Source organism: Amblyomma maculatum, chromosome 1 (assembly GCF_055883805.1).
Source record: "Amblyomma maculatum isolate TAMU_Amacu chromosome 1, ASM5588380v1, whole genome shotgun sequence".
Classification (NCBI taxonomy): Eukaryota; Metazoa; Arthropoda; class Arachnida; order Ixodida; family Ixodidae; genus Amblyomma; species Amblyomma maculatum.
Genome location: NC_139344.1, coordinates 315,135,709 through 315,159,688, shown reverse-complemented (window position 1 = coordinate 315,159,688; position 23,980 = coordinate 315,135,709). Strand labels below are relative to the sequence as shown.

The 23,980-nt window shown below is 46.2% G+C and overlaps 1 protein-coding gene across 1 annotated transcript in view; it reads left to right on the top strand.

Moving 5' to 3' along the window:
• Positions 1-9,522: 9,522 nt before the first annotated feature.
• LOC146207167 (monocarboxylate transporter 11-like) overlaps positions 9,523-23,980 on the top strand; it is a 63,297-nt gene continuing 48,839 nt past the window's right edge. Inside the window, exon 1 of the mRNA XM_084605499.1 lies at positions 9,523-9,724. The gene's annotated coding sequence lies outside the window, so the exon portion shown is untranslated. The remainder of the gene's footprint in view (positions 9,725-23,980) is intronic.

Below are 23,980 nucleotides of genomic sequence, written 5' to 3'. Positions count from 1 at the left end.
CCAAGAAAACCCTATGGCCAGTCACAATACCATTAATGATATGGCGCCGGAAGATGAGCCCCCCAGGTTGCAAGGCGTCCCACATGTTACTGGGGATGAACAAAGGGCGATTCCTAGTAGCTCCAGGACGAATGAAGCGGCTGGGCTAAAGCCAAAAGGATGCTCAGTTGTGGATGTGTCGGGAAGCGACCGGAAAGTCCGATGTTGCAAGGAGATATATCACATAGCAACATGGAATGTAAGATCTATGACGCAAGGTAAACTGGATATCGTCAAGCGAGAAATGGACAGATTGAACATTGATATCTTGGGTATCAGCGAGCTCAAGTGGACCGGAATGGGAGAATTTAACTCCGGCGACCATTATGTCTTTTATTGTGGGCACGAATCCAAGAGAAGGAATGGGGTCGCTCTCATAGTAAACAGAAGAATGGGCAAAGCAGTGCTATAGGGTACAACCCCAAAAACGACCGAATGATTTCACTTCGGATCCAAGGTCACCCTTTCAACATAACAGTTATCCAAGTCTATGCACCGACCACTGCTGCTGAAGAAGCTGACGTTGAGAGATTTTATGCGGACCTACAATGCCTTTTAGACCGCACCCCATCATCAGACGTCGTTTTTCTCATAGGAGACTGGAATGCTAAGGTCGGGAGTGAAGAAATATCCGGAATTACAGGCAAGTTCGGTCTTGGTGAGCCAAATGAAGCTGGGCAGAGGCTAGTAGAGTTCTGTCAAGAAAACAACCTGACCATAGCGAATACTCATTTTCAACAGCACAAGAGGCGCCTGTACACATGGATTTCACCGGACGGTCTGTACAGGAATCAGATCGATTATATTATTTGCCGGCAGAGATGGAGAAGCGCTATACAAGCAGTAAAAACAAGGCCTGGGGCCGATTGTGGCACCGATCATCAGCTTCTTGTTGCCAAAATTAAGCTTCGATTGAGGAAAGCGCAGAAAACTAGAAGGCCTTTCAGGTATGATCTGGATCAGATTCCATTAGAATATGCTGTGGAAGTGAGGAATCGATTTCAAGAATTAGATCTAGAAGACAAAGAGCCCGAAGAGATGTGGACTGATGTTCGTGATATAATACAAGAAGTTGCTACTAAGGTAGTTCCAAAGCAAAAGAAATGCAAAAAAGCAAACTGGTTATCTGAAGAGGCTTTGCAAATAGCTGAGGAAAGGAGGATGGCAAAAGGTATGGGGGAAAGAGAAAGATACAAGGTGCTCAATGCGGATTTTCAGAAAATAGCAAGGAGAGATAAGAATGCCTTCCTGAACATACAGTGTCAAGCAGTTCAGGACAACAGCCAATTAAGGAACACAAGAGCTCTGTATAAGACAATCAAAGATATCAAAGGAAGCTTCTGTGCTAAGCTGGGCGTGATAAAGGACAAACGAGGCAAGCACCTCACTGAAGCCTCAGAGATAAAGAAGAGGTGGCAGGAATACACAGAAGAACTGTACAAGAAGGACCCGGATGTGCAAACCCAACATAGGACGGTTGTGATTTCTGATCTCGAGCCGGGCATCCTGAAGAGTGAATTTGAATGGGCCTTAGCCAGCCTTGCTAAGAACAAAGCTAGCGGAATTGATGGTATTCCAGCTGAGTTGCTTCAAAACCTCAACCACGACGCTGTTAACACACTGCATACATTATGTCGAAAGATTTGGACAACCCTGCAGTGGCCACAGGATTGGAGGAGGTCAGTTTACATCCCCATTCCAAAGAAAGGCAGTGCCAAAGATTGTTCCAACTACCGCACGATCGCGCTTATTTCGCATGCTAGCAAGGTGATGTTAAAAATCCTGCAAGGTAGGCTGCAGCAGTATGTGGATCGGGAGCTTCCGGACGTGCAAGCTGGGTTTCGCAAGGGCAGAGGAACTAGAGACCAAATTGCCAACCTTCGCTGGATCATGGAAAAAGCAAGAGAGTTCCAGAAACCCATTTACTTCTGCTTTATTGATTATGCGAAAGCGTTTGACTGCGTAGATCACAGCAGATTGTGGCAAGCTCTCCAAGAGATGGGAGTTCCAATTCACCTCATCTGTCTCCTCAGGAACCTTTATGAAGGGCAAGAGGCCACAGTCAGAACTGGGCATGGTCTTACTGATTGGTTTCCGATTGAGAAAGGGGTGAGGCAAGGCTGCATACTGTCGCCCTGCCTATTTAACCTATATGCAGAGTGCATCATGAGGAAGGCCGGTCTGGACGAGTCTTCAGCTGGAGTGAAGATTGCTGGAAAACGTATCAACAACCTTAGATATGCGGATGATACCACTTTAAGTGAAGTGGAACTCAAGAGACTTCTGATGCGCGTACAAGAAGAGAGGGAGAAGTTTGGGCTTAAACTGAACATTAAAAAGACGAAGATCATGGCGTCTTGCCCTATCAAGTCCTGGAGCATCAATGGACAAGAAGTGGAAGCTGTGACAGATTTTCTATTCTTGGGCGCCAAGATTACCTCGGAAGGAGACTGCAGCCATGAAATTAGGAGACGCCTGCTTCTGGGAAAGAGAGCAATGGTTAGCCTTGACCGCCTAGTAAAGAGCAGAGACATTAGTCTACCAACCAAGATCCGTATAACCCGTGCTATGGTCTTTCCAGTTGTGATGTATGGATGCGAGAGTTGGACTGTGAAAAAGGCTGACCGCCGAAGAATTGACGCGTTTGAATTGTGGTGCTGGCGAAGACTCTTAAGAGTTCCTTGGACTGCCAGAAGATCAAATCAGTCGATATTGTCGACCATAAACCCTGACTGCTCATTGGAGGGTCAAATTCTAAAGTTAAAGCTCAGCTACTTTGGTCATCTGATGAGAAGAGAGGAGTCGCTGGAGAAAGATTTGATGTTGGGAAAGGTTGAGGGTCGCCGGATTAGGGGTAGGCAGCGAACGCGATGCATTCTCGAGGCATTGCAGATGAAGCTATGTGATGTTAAGAAGATAGTGAGAGACCGGAAAGCGTGGCGTGACATGGTCCATAGGGTCACGAAGAGTCGGACACGACTGAACGCCTGAACTGAACTGTGCAAAGCTTGACCATAGGCTCTGTGCACATTTAACTCCGGAATGACGTGCGCGCCACTAGCGGCACCTTCGTCGTCCATAATGGGAAGCGCCAAATATGAATACATATACATAAAAGCCTTAAAAGCACTTATCTTATTTCACAGCGTAAGTTCAATTCATTTCAATTTCACTTTATTTTTCCCGGAAGGGAGTACTGTTGTGCCGGTGGGGTTATCACACAGTATCCTACCGTCAGCAGGGTTGTGCCAAGGAGTTGGTTGCGTAGCGCTCGTCCCCCGTTTCGTGAACGAGGGCTGTCCGCTCCCTGGGCGGCAGCGATGAATCCGAGTCGGAATTGGTGAGATGAAGAAAAAGCTTTATACACTATTTACAGGCATTTACACAACGAGATCGGCTCTGGGGCCGAAAGCTAACATAGTCATACGCGACAGTCCTCGCGCTCCGACGGCCGGGGAGATTCCGCCGCGTCCGCTCTCTCAGGCATCCAACTGCTCCCGATGGACGCTGGTGACGAACTCACACTCGGAGTCTCGAACGGAAGCACATGAGTCTCCTTAAACTGAGAAACCGTTGACGCTCCAATGGTCCAATCCGACGGCAGCTCTTTCGCAGGGCCAATGGGAGAGCTTGCTGCGCTCTTGCTTCAAATATGCCGCGGGGCGAGAAGGAGTCCACCGCCAGGGCCACGGCGCCGAGCTGTCTGGATGCTCAGCTCGTGTACAAACACGTCGTTTCTCTCCCCTTGGCATGGCTCGCTTTCAGTACACGGTGTCTCGCAAAGCAGTATCCGGATTTTGTGAAGGAGGCGTTTGCCGAAGAAGTTTGGCGTCCGGCTGAATTTCCGGGCGGCTTTGGCCGGGCACAACAGTACATCCTAGAGAGATGAGAGGGCTAAAAGGTGATAAAAACAGCTTGACTGTGCCCATGCACCTCTAAATGGCAGTAAGCGATAACGCACATGCACTGGATGAGAAAAGAATATTTAACCATCATGACAAAATTTCCAACAGAAAAACATTTAACAAATGTCCATACACAAACAAAAGTGGAAGCAGATTATATTTAGGATTATAAGTGAAAACAGAGCAAGAAAGCAAAAACAAACACTAAATACGCATGTACGGTAACAATAGATTATAAGTGAAAACAGAGCAAGAAAGCAAAAAGGAACACTCAATATGCATGTACAGTAACAATGGACAATAAATGCATGTAAAACCTAGTTAAATGTTAGCAAAATACATTTTAAGATCATTAAGCTCACATTAGCTTTGAATTTTTATCTATTAAGAGTGGATGGTAAGTTGTAGTGTTTGTAGTTTTAATTGTTTCGAAAGATTGGAAGAAACAAGATATCGGTATTACGGGTGCAGATTGGATTTGATGCTGGCCTTGCAGTGCTTATTAGAAATCCTTGAAAGCTGGAGATGAATGGCAAAACGTATGATGTGACGAAACAAATAGGTACCCTAAAACATAATGCAAAATTAAGAAACCTCATTTCGAAGAGATAAACACCGCGACGCGTGCACGGCCCACCCGCACTGCATGGGACTCAGACAAACCATTCAGTTTTGTACCGTTAGCTTCATCGTGTGCTTCCGATGGCCTTTAAACAGAATCGAGGTGAAGTTCCCACCCAAGGTCAAAGGTCAAATGACGTGGGAAGTAGCTTTACGCGTGAGCAGCTGCGTGGCGAGACACACGATTGCTCGGTCGGAGAGGCTGCGGGGTGGCCCTAGGGCTGGGAATGGGGGATTCCCGCCGTTGGCGGCTGGGGCTCGCCTGCCACCTGTGCTTGTACCTGTTGTAGGCCGTCATTGCATCCGCCATCGCTTAGGTGGCGCACGACGGCCGCTGCGACTCGCGTATTTCTCTCACTACCTCTTCTTCCTTTCTTCTCTAATTTCTCCTCTGTCCGCACGTGGCAGCGGTCGTCGCTCAGCTATAGAGCCAGGAGCAGACCCGTGCATTTTCTTTCCTTCTTCCTACAGTCGCAACAACAGCAGCCTCGTCCGGAACCTTGCCGTGGACTCGGAGGAAGAGCAACTGAGCAGCCGGGCTCGTTCGATCGTCGGTTGGCTGCCTCTGACGATTCCATTCGGATGACATTGCGTTGAGAGCTGAAAGTTTGAGGAGGAGAAGAGCAGAGGCTAAAGCCAAAAGAGCGGCGGAAACGACAGAATAACGTTAGGGGCATCATGCGGACGCCGCCACGACTATACTGCAAGCAAAATTGCCGATTGGGCAAGTTGATGGGACGTGATTCGAAATGACCAGCGCGAAAACAGAAGGAGACAAGAGAAGAAACACTGACAATATATGTTTATGACTGGGCTTTAGGTGGCAACATTTGGCCCCCTGTCTGCCACGTGGTTTTGGCATATATTATGCTGCGTTTTCCTGGAAAATAAACAATCTTTAGTCAGTGTCTTGGTCTGTTTTCGCGCTTGTCATTTCGAATGATGCTGCAAGGCGAGAGCGACGAGCAGCACAGATGGCGCCACCGCCGCTTTTGCGTCGACAGCAGCAACAATGTTCGCTTCACACTAGGTTTACCCGAAGCTAAACCACGGTCCGTTTCATCGTGTAGGCAGTCATTCGTTCACAGTTGGTGTGCGCTTGGAAGACCGCTGTCACATTTAGAAGCCATGCTTTGAAAACGGCACGGTAAAGGCGTGCTGCGAAGCCAGCCATACCATTCACAGGTGGTCTGTCAGTTGATGTTTCACCGAGTCGCAAAGGCTTCTCCAGTATGATGCTACGAACACTTCACTGGTTCGTTGTACGGTCGCTCAAACTGGGCAGCCTAGATAGTCTGCAGAGCAGAGCGCCGGTTAGGGGTATGTCCCGCTTCGCAACAAACACTTTTCGTGCGGTTTTAAAACGATAGATTCCAAATGTCATTGCATACCTTGTCGCAGTGTTTTTCAAAGCATATGCTAACTGTGCCTACATGAGAGCACGATGAAGCGAGAAAATTGCTCGGAAAAGTTCGTTTCACTGAGCATCTCTACGCATGGCGCTCCCCTTCAGTGCCGGTCGCCAGGTGACTCTCACGCGCACGTGTCGCGGCGTTTTAAAAAGACAGAGGCTTTGAAATGACGCTTGACAACTTTTTAATCACTTTTAGGTATACTGGGCTTTTCTTCATGAACGGCAGATATCGTAACTGCTGTGTGAAATAAGAAAAATGCATTTAAGGCTTTTATGTACATGTATTCCTATGGAGCGCTTTCCCACTCTGGAGGCGGAAGTGCCGCAAGTCGCGCTGAACGCAGCAGCGGCCGTTGCGCGCCTGGCGGCGTGCACAGCCTGAGCCTCTTTGACGTTAAAACCAATGAAGCAAGCAACAGCTTGTAAAGATGTGTTTGGATTTCTATTGAATGGAACTGACTGGCAGCGGGTTTGGAAGAGCAGACACCCGCGAGTGCAAGTGCCGGTCTCGTCATTGCATGGGGTGATTATGACATAGAATTACGCTGGCGGAGTATAGCGGCTCTCAGCGAACAGCATTTTGCCCGCAACTGTCTCTTACAGTCTTGACTTTGGCACTGGAAACAGAATAAGATTTCCTGCCGGCAGATTCATTGGGACACTCTAATGTATGCGCCCCGGCAATGTGCTGCATCGATGTTTGGAAATCAGCTTTCAACCGCGATTTGGCAAAGGGCTGATGCGCAGCATGTGTAACTACCTCCTCTAAGGAAGCTAGGCTTGGCATAATTAAATAAGTTCTCTTCTATCATACATGCTCATCAAAGGATCAGTGCTGGATTTTCGAAAAGCAACATGGAGACACGAACTTATATACGCGTGGTCACCCATATAACCGACCACAATAGTTCAGGGGTCTTCAGCTGCTGAACCCAAGTTCGCGGGAAGCTATCGCAGCTGCGAGAGTCACATTTTGGGGGAGGCGAAATGCAAAAAACATTCATACCTGCCATGTCAATTCACGCTAAAGAACCCGGATTGCAAAAATAATTTAGAAGACATATTGTAGCTCAAGCACAACTTCGGAGCATTAAACCCTTAATATCGCCGCGCCCGCCGTCAGTAGACTTCTGTCTTCAGCATCCAGAATAAATAAGGCTCCGGAATCGTGAGCCAATGCTTGCCGACCGCGCGTGTTTCCGGCGAGAGGCTCCAAGCGGCAACATCAAACAAAAGGCGACTCGGCACCGGCTGGACTGGCTTCAATAAAAGCTGGGGCGACGCGGCCACGGTGACGGTGGTTCACCCTGGAAGAAGGACGCATTCTCTACATAAATACCACGTCGTTCTGATACAAGTTCGACACCCGGCTCGCTAGCGCGTCTCGAGGATCCGTATTCGGAGGCAACATGGGCGCCGCCGGAGGTGCGCAATTTCCGCAAGTGCTCGCGGTTCCCTGGCGCGACCACCTTGGTGCGTGCTGGGCGCGCCGTACATAATCGGCGTTCAATGATGATCCGGGGTAGTCGCGTTTCTCTTATTACTGTGGCGGTATTTCTTCGAGCCCACGAGTTCGCAATCATGTTGGGTGCCCTAACGATAGGAAACACAGGGGGATCGGAAGTCGTCGCGAATGTTCTAGGGAGCCCAGCAGAAAGGGAAGGCCGCCGCCAGCGACGCTCAATGGATATATATTAGAGGTAAACGCCTTCCTCGAGAACGCCTGAAGGCGAGCGGTGAAGCACGTTAAAAGATGCCCTCACACCCGCTCCCTTTTCGCCGTCCTAACGTCAATCTATTCCGACTTCTCTTTGCTCTTCTGAGGGAGAGAAGCGAAGCCAACACGGCAGACGCCGCAGAGTGTGTGTAACGTTTCTGTTTTTAGCCATACAGTGCCCAGAGGTGTTGAGCTGCATACGGGCCAAAATGCGCATTGCAAAGGAATACACATATAAAACAAAATGAGTTTCCAACATGTATTATTTATTTCTTATTGCCCTAAGTGCACCGTCCAGAAAACCATACGAGCACGTTTTGTTTGCACAACGAACCGAATTCAACTTCCTCACTTGCTTTTTTTCTTATCCTCGACTTTATAATTAAGGTAACCGCATTGCTTGCTTTATAACAACTAGCATCTCCTTTTTTGGGTTCCTTTTTCTCTTGAATACAGAAACTCTTGCAAGTATAAATCAAGTATAAAGAAAAAGAAGAAAGTAAATAAAAGTTAGGATTGAGTACTAGTAATGAAGATACTTTTAAAAGCAGTGCGAGTAAGGGCCGTGTATTGGAGTAATTTGTTTCCGGGTCGACTTTTTTTTTTTTTTTTTTTTGACGTCTTTACACAATCAGCCAACGCGCCATATAAGACCTGGACAGAGAGCCAGAAAGCGTTGTATTACGGTAGCCACCGTAGTTGTATATTGCATTCACGGCGGAAGGGATGCGGCTCACCAAGAGAAAGCGGGAAAAAAAGCAGATAAGAATATAAATTATTTAGAAGTGTTCCTGAAAGTATGCAGCGTCACAAAGAAACCAAGTTAGTAAGAAAACACGGTTGAGGATATAGCAGTATGATCTGCAGAAACTGGCAGTGGTGTATTTATTGGAGTTTCGCAAACTGCGTACAACTGCTAGCACGCAGGAGGTCAGCAAAGTGAGGTACCACTTAATTTGTCATCCGGCAGTGCGCAGACCGGCTGTAAACTGCTGAGCCCTGCTGGCGCCTCGATTAGGTGTTCACCGCATCAAGGAGGCGATGCGACAGACGCTTTATTTTTATTCCTTCGCATTCCGACTTTAAAATTGTGCTCCAGTCTATAGATGGTGTAGGCCTCGTTTCCGCACGTGTGCCAGGAATGGCGCCTTACTTATTTCCTGGCGGCAACGACGCAATTGCGCTGCACCCACATCTCAGCACTGGTGATGGGGACAGCGTGGACGCTGGAAAAGCTGTTTGGCGAGGATTTGGGTGGAGTGCGGTCATTAATCACTATAAGAACGTCATGAAGCGGAGTAGGGATGATGTTTGATGTACAAATGTGTGCATATTCGTACCCGAAAGTCGCGTGCGCGTCTCTGGGGAAGAGAAGTTGCAAAAAATACAAATGGTCAAACACGAGTGCGACGGAACGGGGTGAGAAATAATCGACCGCACAGCTCCCAACCTTTGATGCCAGCGGAGACGATGAAAGGGCGGTGTACAGTTCTCTTTTTGTGTGACGATGTTTGAGGAATTGATTTCCTTGAAAACGTGACAAGTAGCCCGTATGTCAGGCAGTATGCGCTGTTACAAGGAGCCTTTATCGTGCTGAAGCTCAAGTGGCTGACACTTTCGCTCTGCTCATTCTTTGCGGGCGCCGGTTGTTTTTCTTTTGCATAAGTACAACTGTTATTATTCCAAAGGGCATCACCTGAATTGAAGCATGCAATTGGCAATTACTAACTTAATTCTTGCTCCTCTTGAATCGATGAAAATCAATTGCTGGGCAGCACACGAAGGATATATAGATGCAAGAAGGAAAGTCGGTCTTTATGCAGAACAGTGGCGACTAGAAAGGCGTCATTGTAACACGTGAATATAAGGGAGCCCTTCTTCTTCCTACCCAAAACCCAACGAAAAAGACTAAACATTTTTGCAAACTTAGCGATGTTTAGGAGAGAATGCGATAGTATGTCCTTCGTCCAAAAAAAGCACATCGTTATGGCGGCTGCCGCTGGCTGAGAGGAGAGCGGAGGTGGAATGGTGAGTACCGATTCGCTGCGTTACACGGCATGGGAATGAATAACCGATTAGTGGAAATTCCCTACGGTGCAAACTTTTATAACAAAAGTCTTATCGCGGAAATTGCGTTTCTCTGGCTGCCATGAGGAGGCAAGTACGTATGAGCAACCAGCTTCAAAGTATAGAGGAATTGTGCGGTAACACCACTAAAATTTTCCCGCATATGTTCCTGGCGGTCGCATGAAAAGGGATTTGTTCCTTCTGTTTTTTCTTTTTAAGTGCGACTTTAAAGTTCGTACACATAAACTACAGACGAGGGACCCATAGTCAGAAGACTGTATCGGGACCTTCGATAGATCAATACATCAAAAGAAATAATAACACCCTACTGATACGAACGGTTTTAAAATACAAAACACATCATATCAGTAGTTTGACACTAAAATGCTAACGTCGCAATAACACAGACAATATACATACAGAATGCATAAAACACCATTCTTTTAACACATAAACCTTCAAGTTATTCCTAAATATAGGCAAGGAAATTGATTTTTTTGTTAATGACACTGAGTTCCACAATGAAATGGCTGCAATAAAGCAGGTCATACTTTGCATAATTGAAATGGTTTTGTGCAGATAGGAAATTTTCGTTTACTTATAATCTGGTAGAGTTGAAGTTGGAGAGTAGGATAGGATTAATGAACTGAAAGTGGACGGCGTCATTTAACCGCTTAAAAATTACAATTCAAAGGTGATAAAGAAAGAGCTGGGGGACTAATAAGAACAAGGGGCAATGTGTGGATAACTTGGCTAGTTAGAACGCTTATATATTTCTGTAAGCGTCCATGCATGTCTATATAGGAGAAACGTGCTTTCCGTCACTAAAGATTTTAGTTGTGAGACAACGCTGTGTTTGTCTCTTGTGTTTTCTCTCTCTTTTACACGCTGTTTTTTTTCCCTAATATGAACTGATAAAATATTGTTTTTACGTGATAAGGAACGAGCGTTAGTAGAAATATAACCGCGGGTGATAACGCGAATAGCCTGTTTTTGTTTTTGTTTTTAAAGTTTTGCGCAAACGATAAATGACGACGGTTTTTCCTCAAGCAACAATCCCGTAAGTGAGGTGGCTATGCAGGAAAGCATAAAATAAAGGTAAGAGAAGGTTGCATGAAAAATACGGACGCCCTTCAATAGCAGCTCTAATGCCAAACATTGATTTTTCTTTTTTGATCAAAATTTAAGTATAGAATCAAGTACAACGCAAAGATAGCAAATCGGAACGAATAGAACAAAGATATTAACGCAGGATTGCACGACAGAATTTTCTCGCTACTTTTGAAGACTGTAAATTTCGTTTTAGAAAACTTATTAACGTTCCTACTATTAACCATTTCGTTAACACGATAGCGTAGCAGGCCCCGTTAACTAAAACCTAGCCTCGGCGCTGTGAGCGAAAAACCACGAGCACGCCGCTGGCAGGCGGCACAGATTCTTCGGTGGTTTGTGCGAAGGAGTTGCCAAGTCCGGTTGCTCATTGATGGCGGGGAAAATCAACCTTCCAGTGTTATTGAATGCCGACGCAGGCACACAGACGCGTTCATACGGCTTGGTTAAAGCGGGGCTTCATATATGTGGGCTGGCAGCCATCGTGTCATACCTTTCAACGCGTCCCCCATAATTTTCCTTCATGAGTTTGCTCCGGTTATTACATGCTATATTGGGTTTTGTTACGTCATGCACCTTGTTCTCTTCGGTTCTCAGTAACTTCTTTTTGTTCAGACACTCTCGGCATCACTTTGTTTCCTAACCTTTCTCGACGGTACTGCCTGAAAAGCGTGCGGCGCCTTCTCTTCGCACCTTTCTACCTTCCGGAGCCTGGAATTGGCGATATAAATTTCTGGTCGAGCGACTTTATCTTATTGTAAGCAGCTGGGAAGATAAAAAGAAACCACGAATCGTTACGCATTTTTCAAGTATTGCCGTTTAGGGGAGTAGTATTGATTTCCCCTCCATTTTTCGTTATCGGCATGCTTACACACCGCGGCAATTAATTGCAAAAGAAGGGGGCACATACGCTAAGAGGGTGTTGCATATAGTCACGGTCATTAGCCTGAAACTTTCAACGGTTAATAATTGGCTATAAGTCACCGCCAAGCGCTGTCTGCTCATTTAGGTGCCAGCAACCGCAAGGCGGGTGCTGTCATAAATATGAAGCGATGTGTCAAAGTAAACTATAAATGTAAATTTATCGTTTAGAAACGATGGCCATATGAACAATGCACGCAGTTTATAACCATTGATGATTATTTTTTAGAATACTACAGCCGCGAATAAAAACTGCAGATGATAGTATTACCAAATGTAATACTACAGCCAGCCAGCACCGAAGGAATGAAGCTAGTAAATGATCATGTTCAATGAATCCATAACGGTGAAGACAGTATCGGCCGGGGCTGCAGAAGATAAACACACTGGCCGAAGCTAGTCTGTATTTTGTGAGCCTTTCTCAGAAATGGACAGCTTTCGATTGGAAGTGAATTGTTTGCAAAAGTGTTACTTTCAAAAGCTGTAATATCAGAGTTCATCATTAACTCCGCTTAGCGAACCGAAGGCGCATTTTGCGTCTTTGCGTCGTTGATGTTAAACTTCGGTGGCACCTCAACTGTTAAGAAAAAAAAAAAAAATTAGAGGGTCTCTCAGATGTCTCTTAAGAGGAGAGAGGCGATAACCTACCCTTCCTATCCTATAATTTGCCTCCCATCGTTGGCCTCTTGTCGGCATTCGTTGCAGTGCTACCTATAATTATAATTGGTTTACAGGAAAGGAAAGGCGCCAATCACACTTTCTCCGGCAAGTGGGAGTTTGAACTGTACACCATCGCTTCTGTCGCGTGGCGTTTCTTGGCGCGCGTTCAAGAGGGCAGGGACGCATCCCGCCTCGGACAATATGAACGCCGCAAAAGCGGGACACACTTTGTTCACGACAGCATGAGCCATTAAAGGCTTTCGCCTTAATAATGTTTTCCTTGCTCTCAATGTAGGGTGGCGAAGGTTGGTCCTAGGAAAATGCGGTACGAACTTCTCGATTCTCTCAGGATTCAGGATAATGATCCAACGCTGAGCCCAAAATTCGATTAATTTAAACCAGGTGAGGTTAAGATGAATGATACGCTGGGGCGAGTTCCTCGATCCCATATTCCAGCACAAGAAAGGTGGGCAAAGCAACAAGCAATGGCTATTAACATTTCTGCGATCAAAGGCTATCCTGTAAATATAGTTTTCGTTACGAGGCTTGCTGACTGATTCTCCTGCCAAACCTTGTTTGGCTTTCGTTGACTTTGTGTGCCAATTTTCATCCCCTCGTTTTATCCTGCGCACTTTTCGAACGTGTCTTTTGTGTCTCGCAATAGACCCCTCCCGGCCTACGTCAAGAATGACGCTTCGGAGGGGGGCGAAGGGGGCCACCGCCCCGTGGTGGGCAAAACATTCCGCTGCTGATGGCATGGTGCGGTGGATTTTGGTCTCGTCTGGTGACAACTTGCTGTGTTTTTCGCAACGCCGCCACGATCTCGCGTGGTGTGATGTGATAGTCAATCGCAGATGAGCAACTACATGTTTCTTCCGTTCTATACGTGGTCCAAATGTGTTTTTCAGCTGTGCAAAGAGCCAAGCGACGAATGTCGCGCGCCGGCAGGCCTCGACATTGTTCTCGACCGTAAGCCCATTTTGGTATACAAGTGCGTTCGCGCAATTCTGGGGGAAAAAAAAAAGAACAAGTACTTATTAGTTTGCTTTATTACCCTTCCGAACGAATCGTGCTGACTGCTGGCTAATCGCACTCTGAAAGGCCCGGGCTGCATGCGATCAAATGAAGCGCTTACAGAGATTCTTGATCGGCATTGAATTTATTCCAGTTCAGTAGGTCATGTTGAAGCAGCTAGCTCTCTCACCGAACGGCTCCCAAGGTCATGCCAGCGGCATGAACGCCGAAGTACAACAGCATCCCTTGACGGAATCGTTATATAGCTCGTTCAAAAGCTATCGTGTCCCAAGCGAAAAGTGATTTTACTGAAATCATTTAAGCGTCCTAATGAATATTTGTGTGCCTTGCATGAATAGTATTTTGTGGTACAAATCGTGCTTTGTTACTTTCCATACCACGGGACTCATTCGCGTGTTATTGCTAGCTTCCTTGTAACACAGTTTTGGTGACAGTACTACACGACTAGGCGGAAATAATGTTTTTTACTTTTTATTTTTTTTTTATTTAGAACATACTGCAGTCAATACAGACCAAGCAGGAGGGCAATACAGGACAAAAGAAAATGCATTTAAGCGCCACTATCGGCAAGAAAAAAAAATATAAAACGAAACGGGTACAGTGCAAACATATGATGGGAAAAAAAAGAAATTGAATCGGCAAATAGGGAAGCAAAAAATCAAAGCAGGGCTTTTCGTACACCTTCTTCAAAAACTGTTACATTATTAGCGGAGAAAACATCGTTTGGAAGTGCATTCCACTGGGAGACAGTCCGCGGAAAAAAAGTTCTTTAATCTGTTAGTACGGGCAAAGATTGGTTCCAGGTTGTGATGATGGGAGTGTCGGGTGGGACGACCCACGGGTGGATGAATGAACAATTGTGCATTGATATCAAGTTGATGATTACAAAGCCGATAAAGAAACCGCAATCTGGAAATCATTCTTCTCGTTTCTAATGTCAAAATGTTGTTATCACTGATTAGAGACGATGGGGAATCTAATCTGCCATATGCATTGAATATAAAATGAACTGCTTTTCTCTGTACCTTTTCTACTTTAGTTATGTCTTTTTTTAAGTACGGGTCCCACACCACACAAGCATACTCCAGCTGAGGTCTGATAAGCGTATTGTATGCTAGCAGCTTAACATGGGCAGGGGCTGACCTTAATTTAGAACGAAGAAAACCTAGTTTCCTGATGGCTGATGCACAGGTTTTGTTGATGTGGCTGGTCCAGTTCAAGTTTTTAGTTATCTTGACGCCTAGATATTTACACTCATCTACCTGAACTATTGGATATTCGTTGATTTTATACAAAAACTGGCCCAACATAACAAAAACTGAAAATGTCTGTACTTGGGATGGAAATTACCCAGCACGAAGCTCGTGCGTGCGCTGCTGTTTTCGCTCATAACCGCCTACGCTTCGTGGGGCTCACAGTCGATTTTGTGAAGATAAAAAAAAAAAGAAAATGATGCTTGTAATACATCTGCATTGACTCGTTTTCCAGGACGCTTAGGTTCTATGAGTTTCAAGCGTTTGGCAGGACTCTGTAGGTAGGCCGTCCGCAAGCAGCCGTGCCAGTTCATTGAACAAAAATAATTGCATGCATACTTGCCGAAACTGTCATCTTTTTCAAGGCGAAAATTGCTATAGATGCGTGTACTAAGGAGTGCCGCATATTGTGCTGGATACGAATATGGCTATCGCAAGATTTGAAGCGAAAATTGCACAGCAGCGAGTAGCTTTCTGCCGCTCCTTGCAGCAGGGAAACCCGGCTGAAAGGAGAGCTTTTGCCCACCAAGACGGCTCGTCGCGTGCCTCCCTGACGTTTCATTGTTTGTAGACAGGGAGAGGTCTATTGCGAGACGTAGCGCCGTTGCAAGAGCCAGCGAAAGATTATTCGTGCAGACGGTCCCGCCAACGTAATGTGGTTATATCAAAGCTCAGCGACCTGTCCGACGTAAGAAACCAAACTCCATCGATGAGCTCTTTGCTTCGGGATTTCTGTTGACATAGCCAGCTTATGGGACCCCGTGCTCGGTGAGGTTCCTTAGTTCATCATATATGTTTATTTTGTTTGTTTTTTTTTTTTTCGCAATAGAAAAATGCAAGCGAGCCGGGGGCGAGAAAGGTCATTCCTAAAACGACTCGGTTGTTTCGCTTTACGTGGTGGGCTAATTGGAATATTGATCGTCATAACTGAGCCTGTTTGAACAAGGCGATCGTCAGCTTTCTGCGGTAAAGAATAAAAATGCATACATCAAAGTCTGTTCGGCATTATTACCACGCATTTTTGTATTGTTCGCGTACTAGTTAAATTATTCAATGAATTCCTTTCCGTCGACAGATCAGTGAGTGCGATTAACTCTCCTTTATGTGTTGAGTTAGGTTCATATGTGACACTGAAGATGAAATATGTAAAGTCAGTGATGCACTTACACCAAAACATTTCTTTAGACTGCCCGCAAAAACAAATAACAAAGATGAGCAGATGGCGATAGGCAGCTGCCTACATTGGATTATAACCCTCCCCCAGTATGCCGAGAGTCACACCGACAGTATATGGTTGTGTTTTTCTCTTGTTGAAAGATATTTAAGGCGTTAGGCAACTGAGATTCTTATCACACTTTCACCCGCACTCACACACACGCAAGCGCACGCACACAGACCTATTTACACACAGCTAGACATACCTTCGGGTCACTTAGCTTGTGGCGGGATGCTTCCTCAATGGTGTCTTCTGGTGGCAACACAGGTGTATTGAAGGTAAATAAAGGTACACCGAAGCATTTAGCTCTCATTTGCGACCTGGTGACGTCACTTGCCTTCAGCCAGTGAAGGTGTTAGCAGTGCTACATTTTTTTTCTGGTAAAGCTTTTAATGTTATTGCATTAAAATATTATTTACCTATGATTTCTTTGGATTCAGTTACTGTTGGCTTTGCTAATCCATGTACGCGCATGAGCGACCAGCTTCCGTGGGTCTCCATTGATATCCGACGCGTTTGTTTGCTTCGCAGAGCACGGCTCGGCCGCTTTGGCACAACCTGAGGCCGTATAGCAGGACCTCAATCATCAGCAGTATGTGTACCGTCCGTGCGAAAGTGAGACCGGAATGCAAAAAAAAACTGGCTACACCTGAACTTGAAATCGCCCATCATGCTGACAGAAGCCACCAAAGAACTTCACGAACGCAGGAGGAATTAATCTACCGGAAGAAGTCGAGAAGCGCCGATGCGTGCAAATGCAAGTCTCCTCTTTAATTTCTCCGGAAATTCATCACGGCTAATCGAGCCCGCCACCATCTCCCTTACCACAGGCTTTCATCGCCCTTATTTCTCTATTGCATGCCTATCAGCGCGTGGCCGAAACCGGAGACCACACGCAAGCGGAGTCGTTGGAATTGTCGTGAGCTGTTATCGATCACGACGCTTCGGCGCCACTTTTCGCGCGATTCTCGTGCAGCGCGATGGATCGGGGGGTGTGGCGGGAGAGTGTCCAGATTAGCGGAGCGCGAGGTGCCTTCCAGGCCAGCCCTGTTCACGATGCGTTTGGGCTTGCGCTCTGGCCGTGAAAATACGTGCTAGAGAAACACAGGCTCGTCGTTAGGGCGCCGCAATGGGAGCAACTTGTTTCACGTCCCTTAGTAAAAGCAGCATGAAAAACAATAGTGTACGCTATGAAAGTTGAGCTTTACTGTACTAAAGCGACGTGAGCTGTTACGGACGCTGTAATGGAATTTATTTTTACCACATGGAGTTCTTTAACCTGCATGGACATAACACTGTACACGGCAGCTTTTTGTTTAGCATCCATGGAAACTCGACAGCTGCGGCTGAGCACGTCCATTGAGCACAACAGTCAAGTGCCCCTTTCACTGCAGCATTGCGGCGGTGTCTAAATGTAAATTCAATGACGGTTCATCTTGGGGCTAATCACAAAATAGCCCTGCTTATGCATGGTTTACCTGTACGTACGATGCATTTACTTGGTTTGAACTGGAAAGGATTGGGGACCTTAGTCGTAGCGCACTCTATAAAATTTTGGGACGCTAAACGCATCGAAAGAAAGCGATGCAATAGCCGTGTGTTCTAGATTCATTGCTCTCGGATAGGAACCAATGAAGAAAGCGAGATTATCTGAAAGATCACCGACGTAGACATAAAGCCACGCTTTAACGGAGCTGTATACAAACGTGCTCGCAAGGACTAGGACTATAGCGTGTCCAACGGGGGTCCCGGTGGGCTCCATTACCGTTACAAAAGAGTTGCCCAATTTTGAAGCTTTTGCCAATTGGCCAGTAAAGGACAGATTCAGTGTTCTTCCTCTCTTCTGTAACTCGATTCCTCACGATGGGAGACGTGTAGTTAGTACGGAGAGTCGAAGGCCGATGTACTCGGAGCAACAGTCGAAATTTACTTCAAGAAAACGGTAACGAAAAAGCAGAAACGTATTTACAAAAGATGGAGGCGTCTTCACATGAACAATATATATTTTCTTAAAATTACACACACAGATCATCAGGACGGCACACTAAACAAACTGGAATTCCCATTTCTTCTAGCACGACTTCTCTAATGCCGGGGTCTGCCTGCTTGCTCTGTCAAAGCCCAACATGCGCCTTTAAAAGTGACTTGGCAGCCCTACTAACTTCCGTTTGCCGCTCCCATGGCGGATTCTCATTCCATGCACTCTTCTGTTTACTTGCTCACTGGTCTCTTAATATGCGCCTCTGTAGACCCACACAGATTGCATTGGCATACAGTCGTAAGTGATAATATATTGAGAAAGACCACGCAGTGCAGGCATAAAGGCCCACTTTATCCCAGCCCAGCTTCTTAGATAGACAGTTGGAAAACTGCGCTGGCGCGCCGCGTTGAGAAGTGGGCCCAAACAATCTCCGGTTCGGCGTGAGTTGATCGCAAAGCGACCGCAGCGCCCCTCTCTCTCGCTGCGGTAATTGGGTGAGGCCATTGTGCTAATACACAGGCGGAAATTTTAAAATACTACTAACCCTCTTTTTTGAGCAATGCAGCAGAAAATGAAATTGCGTTTGCGTATTTAACACACTTTTGTACGCATATGAAAGCCACCACGTCTACTGAGGCGTCTGGAGCAAGAAGGTTGCAGACGCGGCTCAAGCGTGCCGTCTGCTACCTGCCTGCTTGAGATACGTCTGCAAACGCGGTGGCGTTTCATTTGTACAAAGATATGTTTAAAAAACGCAAACACAATTTTATTTTTTGTTGCATTGCTTAAAGAAGAGGGTCAGTAGTATTTTAAAATTTCCGCCTGTGTATTAGCTCAATGGCCTCATCCAACTACCGCAGGGGAGAGGGGCGCTGCGGTCGCTTTGTGATTAACTGACGCAGGACCGGCGATGGTTTGGCCCACTTCGCACCGCGCAGTTTTGCAACTGTCGCTGTCTTCTCTATCCAAGAATGTTGAACCAGCCGCGCACATGTGCCTGTGTGGCCTAGGGGTATAGCTTGCCTCACTCGCGGTTCCAGGACCCCGGAGGGCTTGGTTGCCATCCTGCCTCACAAGAGCTGCCAAGTTGGTAGCGCATGCCTCGTGACATCACAGAACCCACCGACCAATCAATGCCCAGTTAACCATGGCATGCTAGCGATAACTCGCTCACAATGCCGACAACACTGGATTTTGTGGAGAAGGACACAATTATTGCCTTAAAAATTGCGACAGCTCAACCTCCAGCGCGGAGTGATACCGTATTTCAATTTCATATCGTCGTGGGTGAAACCCCTTGCGAAGGCGGCATTTGGGCAGACGTCTAATGTCAGCTGCCTGCATAGAGCGTGTGAGCTTTCTTCACTCACGCTTCTTCAACATCCAGATCTTACTTGGATCGTCGTCTGAGCGGTTCTACGTGGCCGGGCACCACCCGGTCGGGATTCCGCATGAGGTGTTGGATCTCTGTTTATATGGGAGGGATCGTACACATCCAGGCTCTTGCACCCTCGTCTCCCAGAAGTGGTAGTCGTCAAATGACTGGTCAGAGTTCACGCAGATACCAGCAAGAATGTATCTGTAATTCTTTTACGTATAGACGATAATGTACCATGCTGTGAAAAGGTAACGCTCTCGGGTATATGATTATCAAACAAGTTTTCTGATGACATAGCTGCCAGGCAATGCATTGCATTTTTGCAGCGCGTTCGCCTATCTTGTCTACACTATTATTCAGTGCTCACGGAAGCAATTTGTCAGGCCGTGAGTGGATGTGTGCATCAGGTTTCCTGAGACACAGTGTCAACGGGAAGCAATAGGATTGGGATTCCTCCTTTCTTTAGAACCTTGGCGACAAGAAAGACACACAAAGTCCAAGATGTGATTCATCGGTAACTAACGCAAGATCGCCTGGCAAAAGTTTTAACCAGAACGGTAAACGTTTAGTTTCGTCCTTATGACTATTTAACTTCAAACTTACGTGCTCCTCTCGGTTGTTATTCTCGATACAATTAAAAATTCATATTTATCCATTGAACAGTTGTAGTACGCCAGAAAGGAAGCAGGCAGAGGGAAAGAGAAAGGAGCATGCATAGTAGAAACGTGCGTGAGTAGACACTTTAAAAGTACTCGCAGTACAAAAAAAAAGTTGCAAGACAAGCGAGAAAACAAACGAAAACAGTCTTTCTTCTGTGTAGAGTACCTTCTTAAGCTGTTGGTTCCTAACTCCTAACTTCAGCTGTTGGTTGCTTAGTGTTGCTTGCTGAGTCTTAAACCGCAGATTATAAAGGGAAGTATATTTGCCCAGAAAGTTCAGCAGGGGTATACTCGGCGTCTCTCTCTGTCTCTTCACAGTTCAACGCGGAGATAATGCAAAAATATAAGTGTTTCCAATCAATCGGCTTTCATTCCGAACCACACGTAAAACGCTAAACTGCATAACTGTAGAAACAAGATGTTATAATGGCAAACATAAATGCCAAGTCGCTCGATTCCATCCGCTCACCTTCTCGCCTTGGCTGTTTTCTGAAAGTACTGACAGAGCCTACCTGCACACACTAACGTCTCGAAATAAGCACTCTAACTAGACACTAGCAGGTGAGTAGCGACGTATCGAGCGCTACCCATGAACAGGCTCACGTAAAATGTGGCATTTATGTTTCATAAGAAGCAAAATCTTCGGCTCTTCGCTCCGCCTCATCTGCTGCCCCAAACGCTCGACAAAGTGTAGCAACATCAATGAACGCTGACTTCCTAGACGTTCCAAAAAAGCCAGTTCCTGGTTACGACATTTTGCTGCTGTGTTGGTATTTCCGCTTAGTGTGTGTACGATAACAAGATCGCGAAACTAATAACCGCGAACTCGACAAGGATAAGAGCGTCCTTCAGGACCCGTCGGCTTGAATTTCTTCTAATTCCTGAACTCCTCTCGTCTTACGTTCGCAACCGACTCCGACTATTACCGGTGGTTCCGCCAAAACGATACCCGTGATGACACTGCCGAAAACAGATAGAAAGAAAAGCAATCCTTAGCAAGTGCATGCTTCACCCACTTAATGCAGCTAGGACTGCACGCAACAGCCAGTGTAATTGCCGCTCAGATTTTTTAATAGCAACTCCCTGCCAACGCTGTGTGAATTGAAAATACCTTCAATTAATAATATAAATCTTACTAATTAATTGTAATTACCGAAATTTTTATGGTTAGTCCCAATGGGGAGTTCGAAGCCGTGAGCAAGACGACGCCATATCAGTTTATTAAACGAAGAAAAACTCATTTTCAGAAGCCTTGCAGAGCGAGGAAATCGGAGGCTTTTTCCCACACAAAGCCGCACCTAAGCGGATGAGAAGTGCAGAAAGCTTGATGCTGACGCAGCGTCTCGGGATGACATATGTGCAGAGGCTACGGCGCCAGATGTAATTTGCTACGATGTGGCATGCAGTTCATTTTGCTCCGTCAGTTGGCAAATACATGTACCACGTCATAACGTGGGGTAACACTGGACAATATACTATACACCAGGTGTCCCATGCTTCACTTTAATACCTTAAAGACCCTCATTAGAGGGTATTACATAAGAGCGTATTACATGCTAACTTGAAACAAGGGTTAAAAAATTAGATATTAGAGATAGGCCAGAGCAACCACAGCGATATCAAATATTGTAATACCTTTAAGAAGGCGCCTGAGCGCACTGTAAACCATTCTTGAAAAAGGTCGTGCTACGACCGAAACGTCGAAACAAATGTTTGAAGTTTTTCAATGTGGCTCTTTGAACATACTATATATCTATATATATATATATATATATATATATATATATATATATATATATATATATATATATATATATATATATATGCAGCATCTCCATGCTTGAACCTAGGCCTGGTTGTCTTTTATTGGACGCATTTAAACAATATGCATCTAAAACCTCCAAAAAGAGCGCTGGGAACTCTCAGCACCTCTCAAGATGCGCATTTTCCGTTTTGAGCACACCGACGAAGTATTCTCGGTTCCTTCGAGCAAAAAAAAGAAAAAAAATGCCACCCACAGCGCCGTTCGCACTCTCCTTCTCGTGCACTTGGAATAACGCTGTGATTGAGCCTAGCGAATTCTTGAACAGCGCTTAACCTTATATTAGACACATTGCGTTAGCGGTAACGAGTGCATTGCTATCAAGGAGAGAGATAACAAGACTAAAGACGAAACATTTTAGCCACTGATAAGCAAAGAACTGTGTGCCGAATTCTTCTCGTAGCTACGATAAGCGCAGGACTCCGCGTGTACAAAAAAAAAAAAAAAAAGAAAAGAAAAAATCAGGAGGACGCTTAAGCCCAGCCTTGAAGAGTACAACGCGACAATGGCTTCTGTCTACGGCACCTGTTGTGATTCACGTATATGCATTTATCTGCTCGCTCATTGACCACGAATTCCTTATGTCATCTCACGTGCACTAATTAGCTACACTCGGTTCTGTTGAAGACAGTGGGACACAGATATAAACCCTCGCCTTATCCAAGGCTTGTTAGGACAGCGTGTCTCACCCAAGGTCCCGATAGGTTCCCATCTCCTCAATATAGAGAATCACTATCTGCTGTCCTCACAAAACCCGCCGTCTAATCAATGTCACGTCACCTGCCACCAGCATTCTCATGATTTTTCGGGACAGCATGAACAGCGCAAAATTTTCTGGAGAGTAGGGCCTCTACGCTACCGCGTTAAACTAAGTAAAGCGATATTGTGGTCGCAGATCTACGGTAGCGTGAGTATATGCTTCTATGGTAATGATCAATGCGATCATTTGCACAGGTGAGCTTCGTCTAATCGATCGTGCGCAAAGATCTCAAATTCTTCGGGGTCTGGAATGAAATTTCATCATCAAAGAATGAAAATGTTTGCAGCAATAAGCATCAGCACTCCTCAAGGGTTGTACAGGGCCAGCATCCTATGAAACAAGACAGGCATACGCGATGTCGCGGACTTTGGCTCAAAACTGGCAAAAAATGTCTCCCGAGCTCTTGGTGTCATCGTGCGACAAAGATTTGGTGCTATTTAGGTGCGTGATCAAAATAACGCCATGTGAAAGCGCCGCGACTGCTTCGCAGCATTATGCATCAGCATTAAAGTTTGCTTAATTTTTTATTTCTAGCGATTTCGGCATTAGGTGGCTCTGTATAGAGTTTGTGCAATGGGAACCTAATTATTGAATAATTATTTCGCTCGTTCGTACATGGTTTGTTCTTTGGTTTATCAATTTATCTATTTTGTTGCTATGTCTCCCTCCATTTGCGGCACAATCCCTTGTCTGTAACCATATATATAAAACGGCTAGCAGTGACAAGCCATGGCGACTGAGGTCTGCGTTTTCCTTATTCCGAAGCTTTTGAGCACGCAGGCCGCCGCCCCGGCACCCACCCACGCACATGAGACGGCGCCGCTCGCGGAGAGGAGAGACACGTGCGATGCAGACAGCGGGGCGCAGTCACCACGCGCTTGCGCAGTCGCACCAGGGGAACCACCGCGACCGAATCGTCTGCCAGTCGCGCGCTTGCAGCGGTGCGCGTTGGCCGCGTTTCGTTCCTCGCTGGAGAAGTGCACGGGGGGCGTTTCCCTTCGCGGGCTCCCCTTTCGCGGGATCGGTAGCACGCGGCTGCCAGCCTCTACTACGGGATGGAGCGGCTGCTTCCTGAAGATGGCGACGCTACTTGTGGTCGTGCGCGCTCCGTGATTAATCTTTAGCCGTGAATGAACGCCAGCTGAAGACGACGCTGGAATTGCCCAGAGCCGGCGAGAAGTGCGCAAAACTTTCATTTTCCGTGATTTTCAGACGACATATTTCGGCTGTCATAGAGAGATACGTACTAGTAACGCAGACAGACACGGAAAACGCTGTGTTCGTCTCCTTCGCTCTGTCCGTGTCCGTCTGCGCTTCTAGTACGTATCTCAATGGATCACCAACTGTCCCCACAAAAGACTAGTCATAGAGAGTCTCGCGCCTTTTTTCTGCGATTTCGGAAATCACACTGTTCTACCCTCG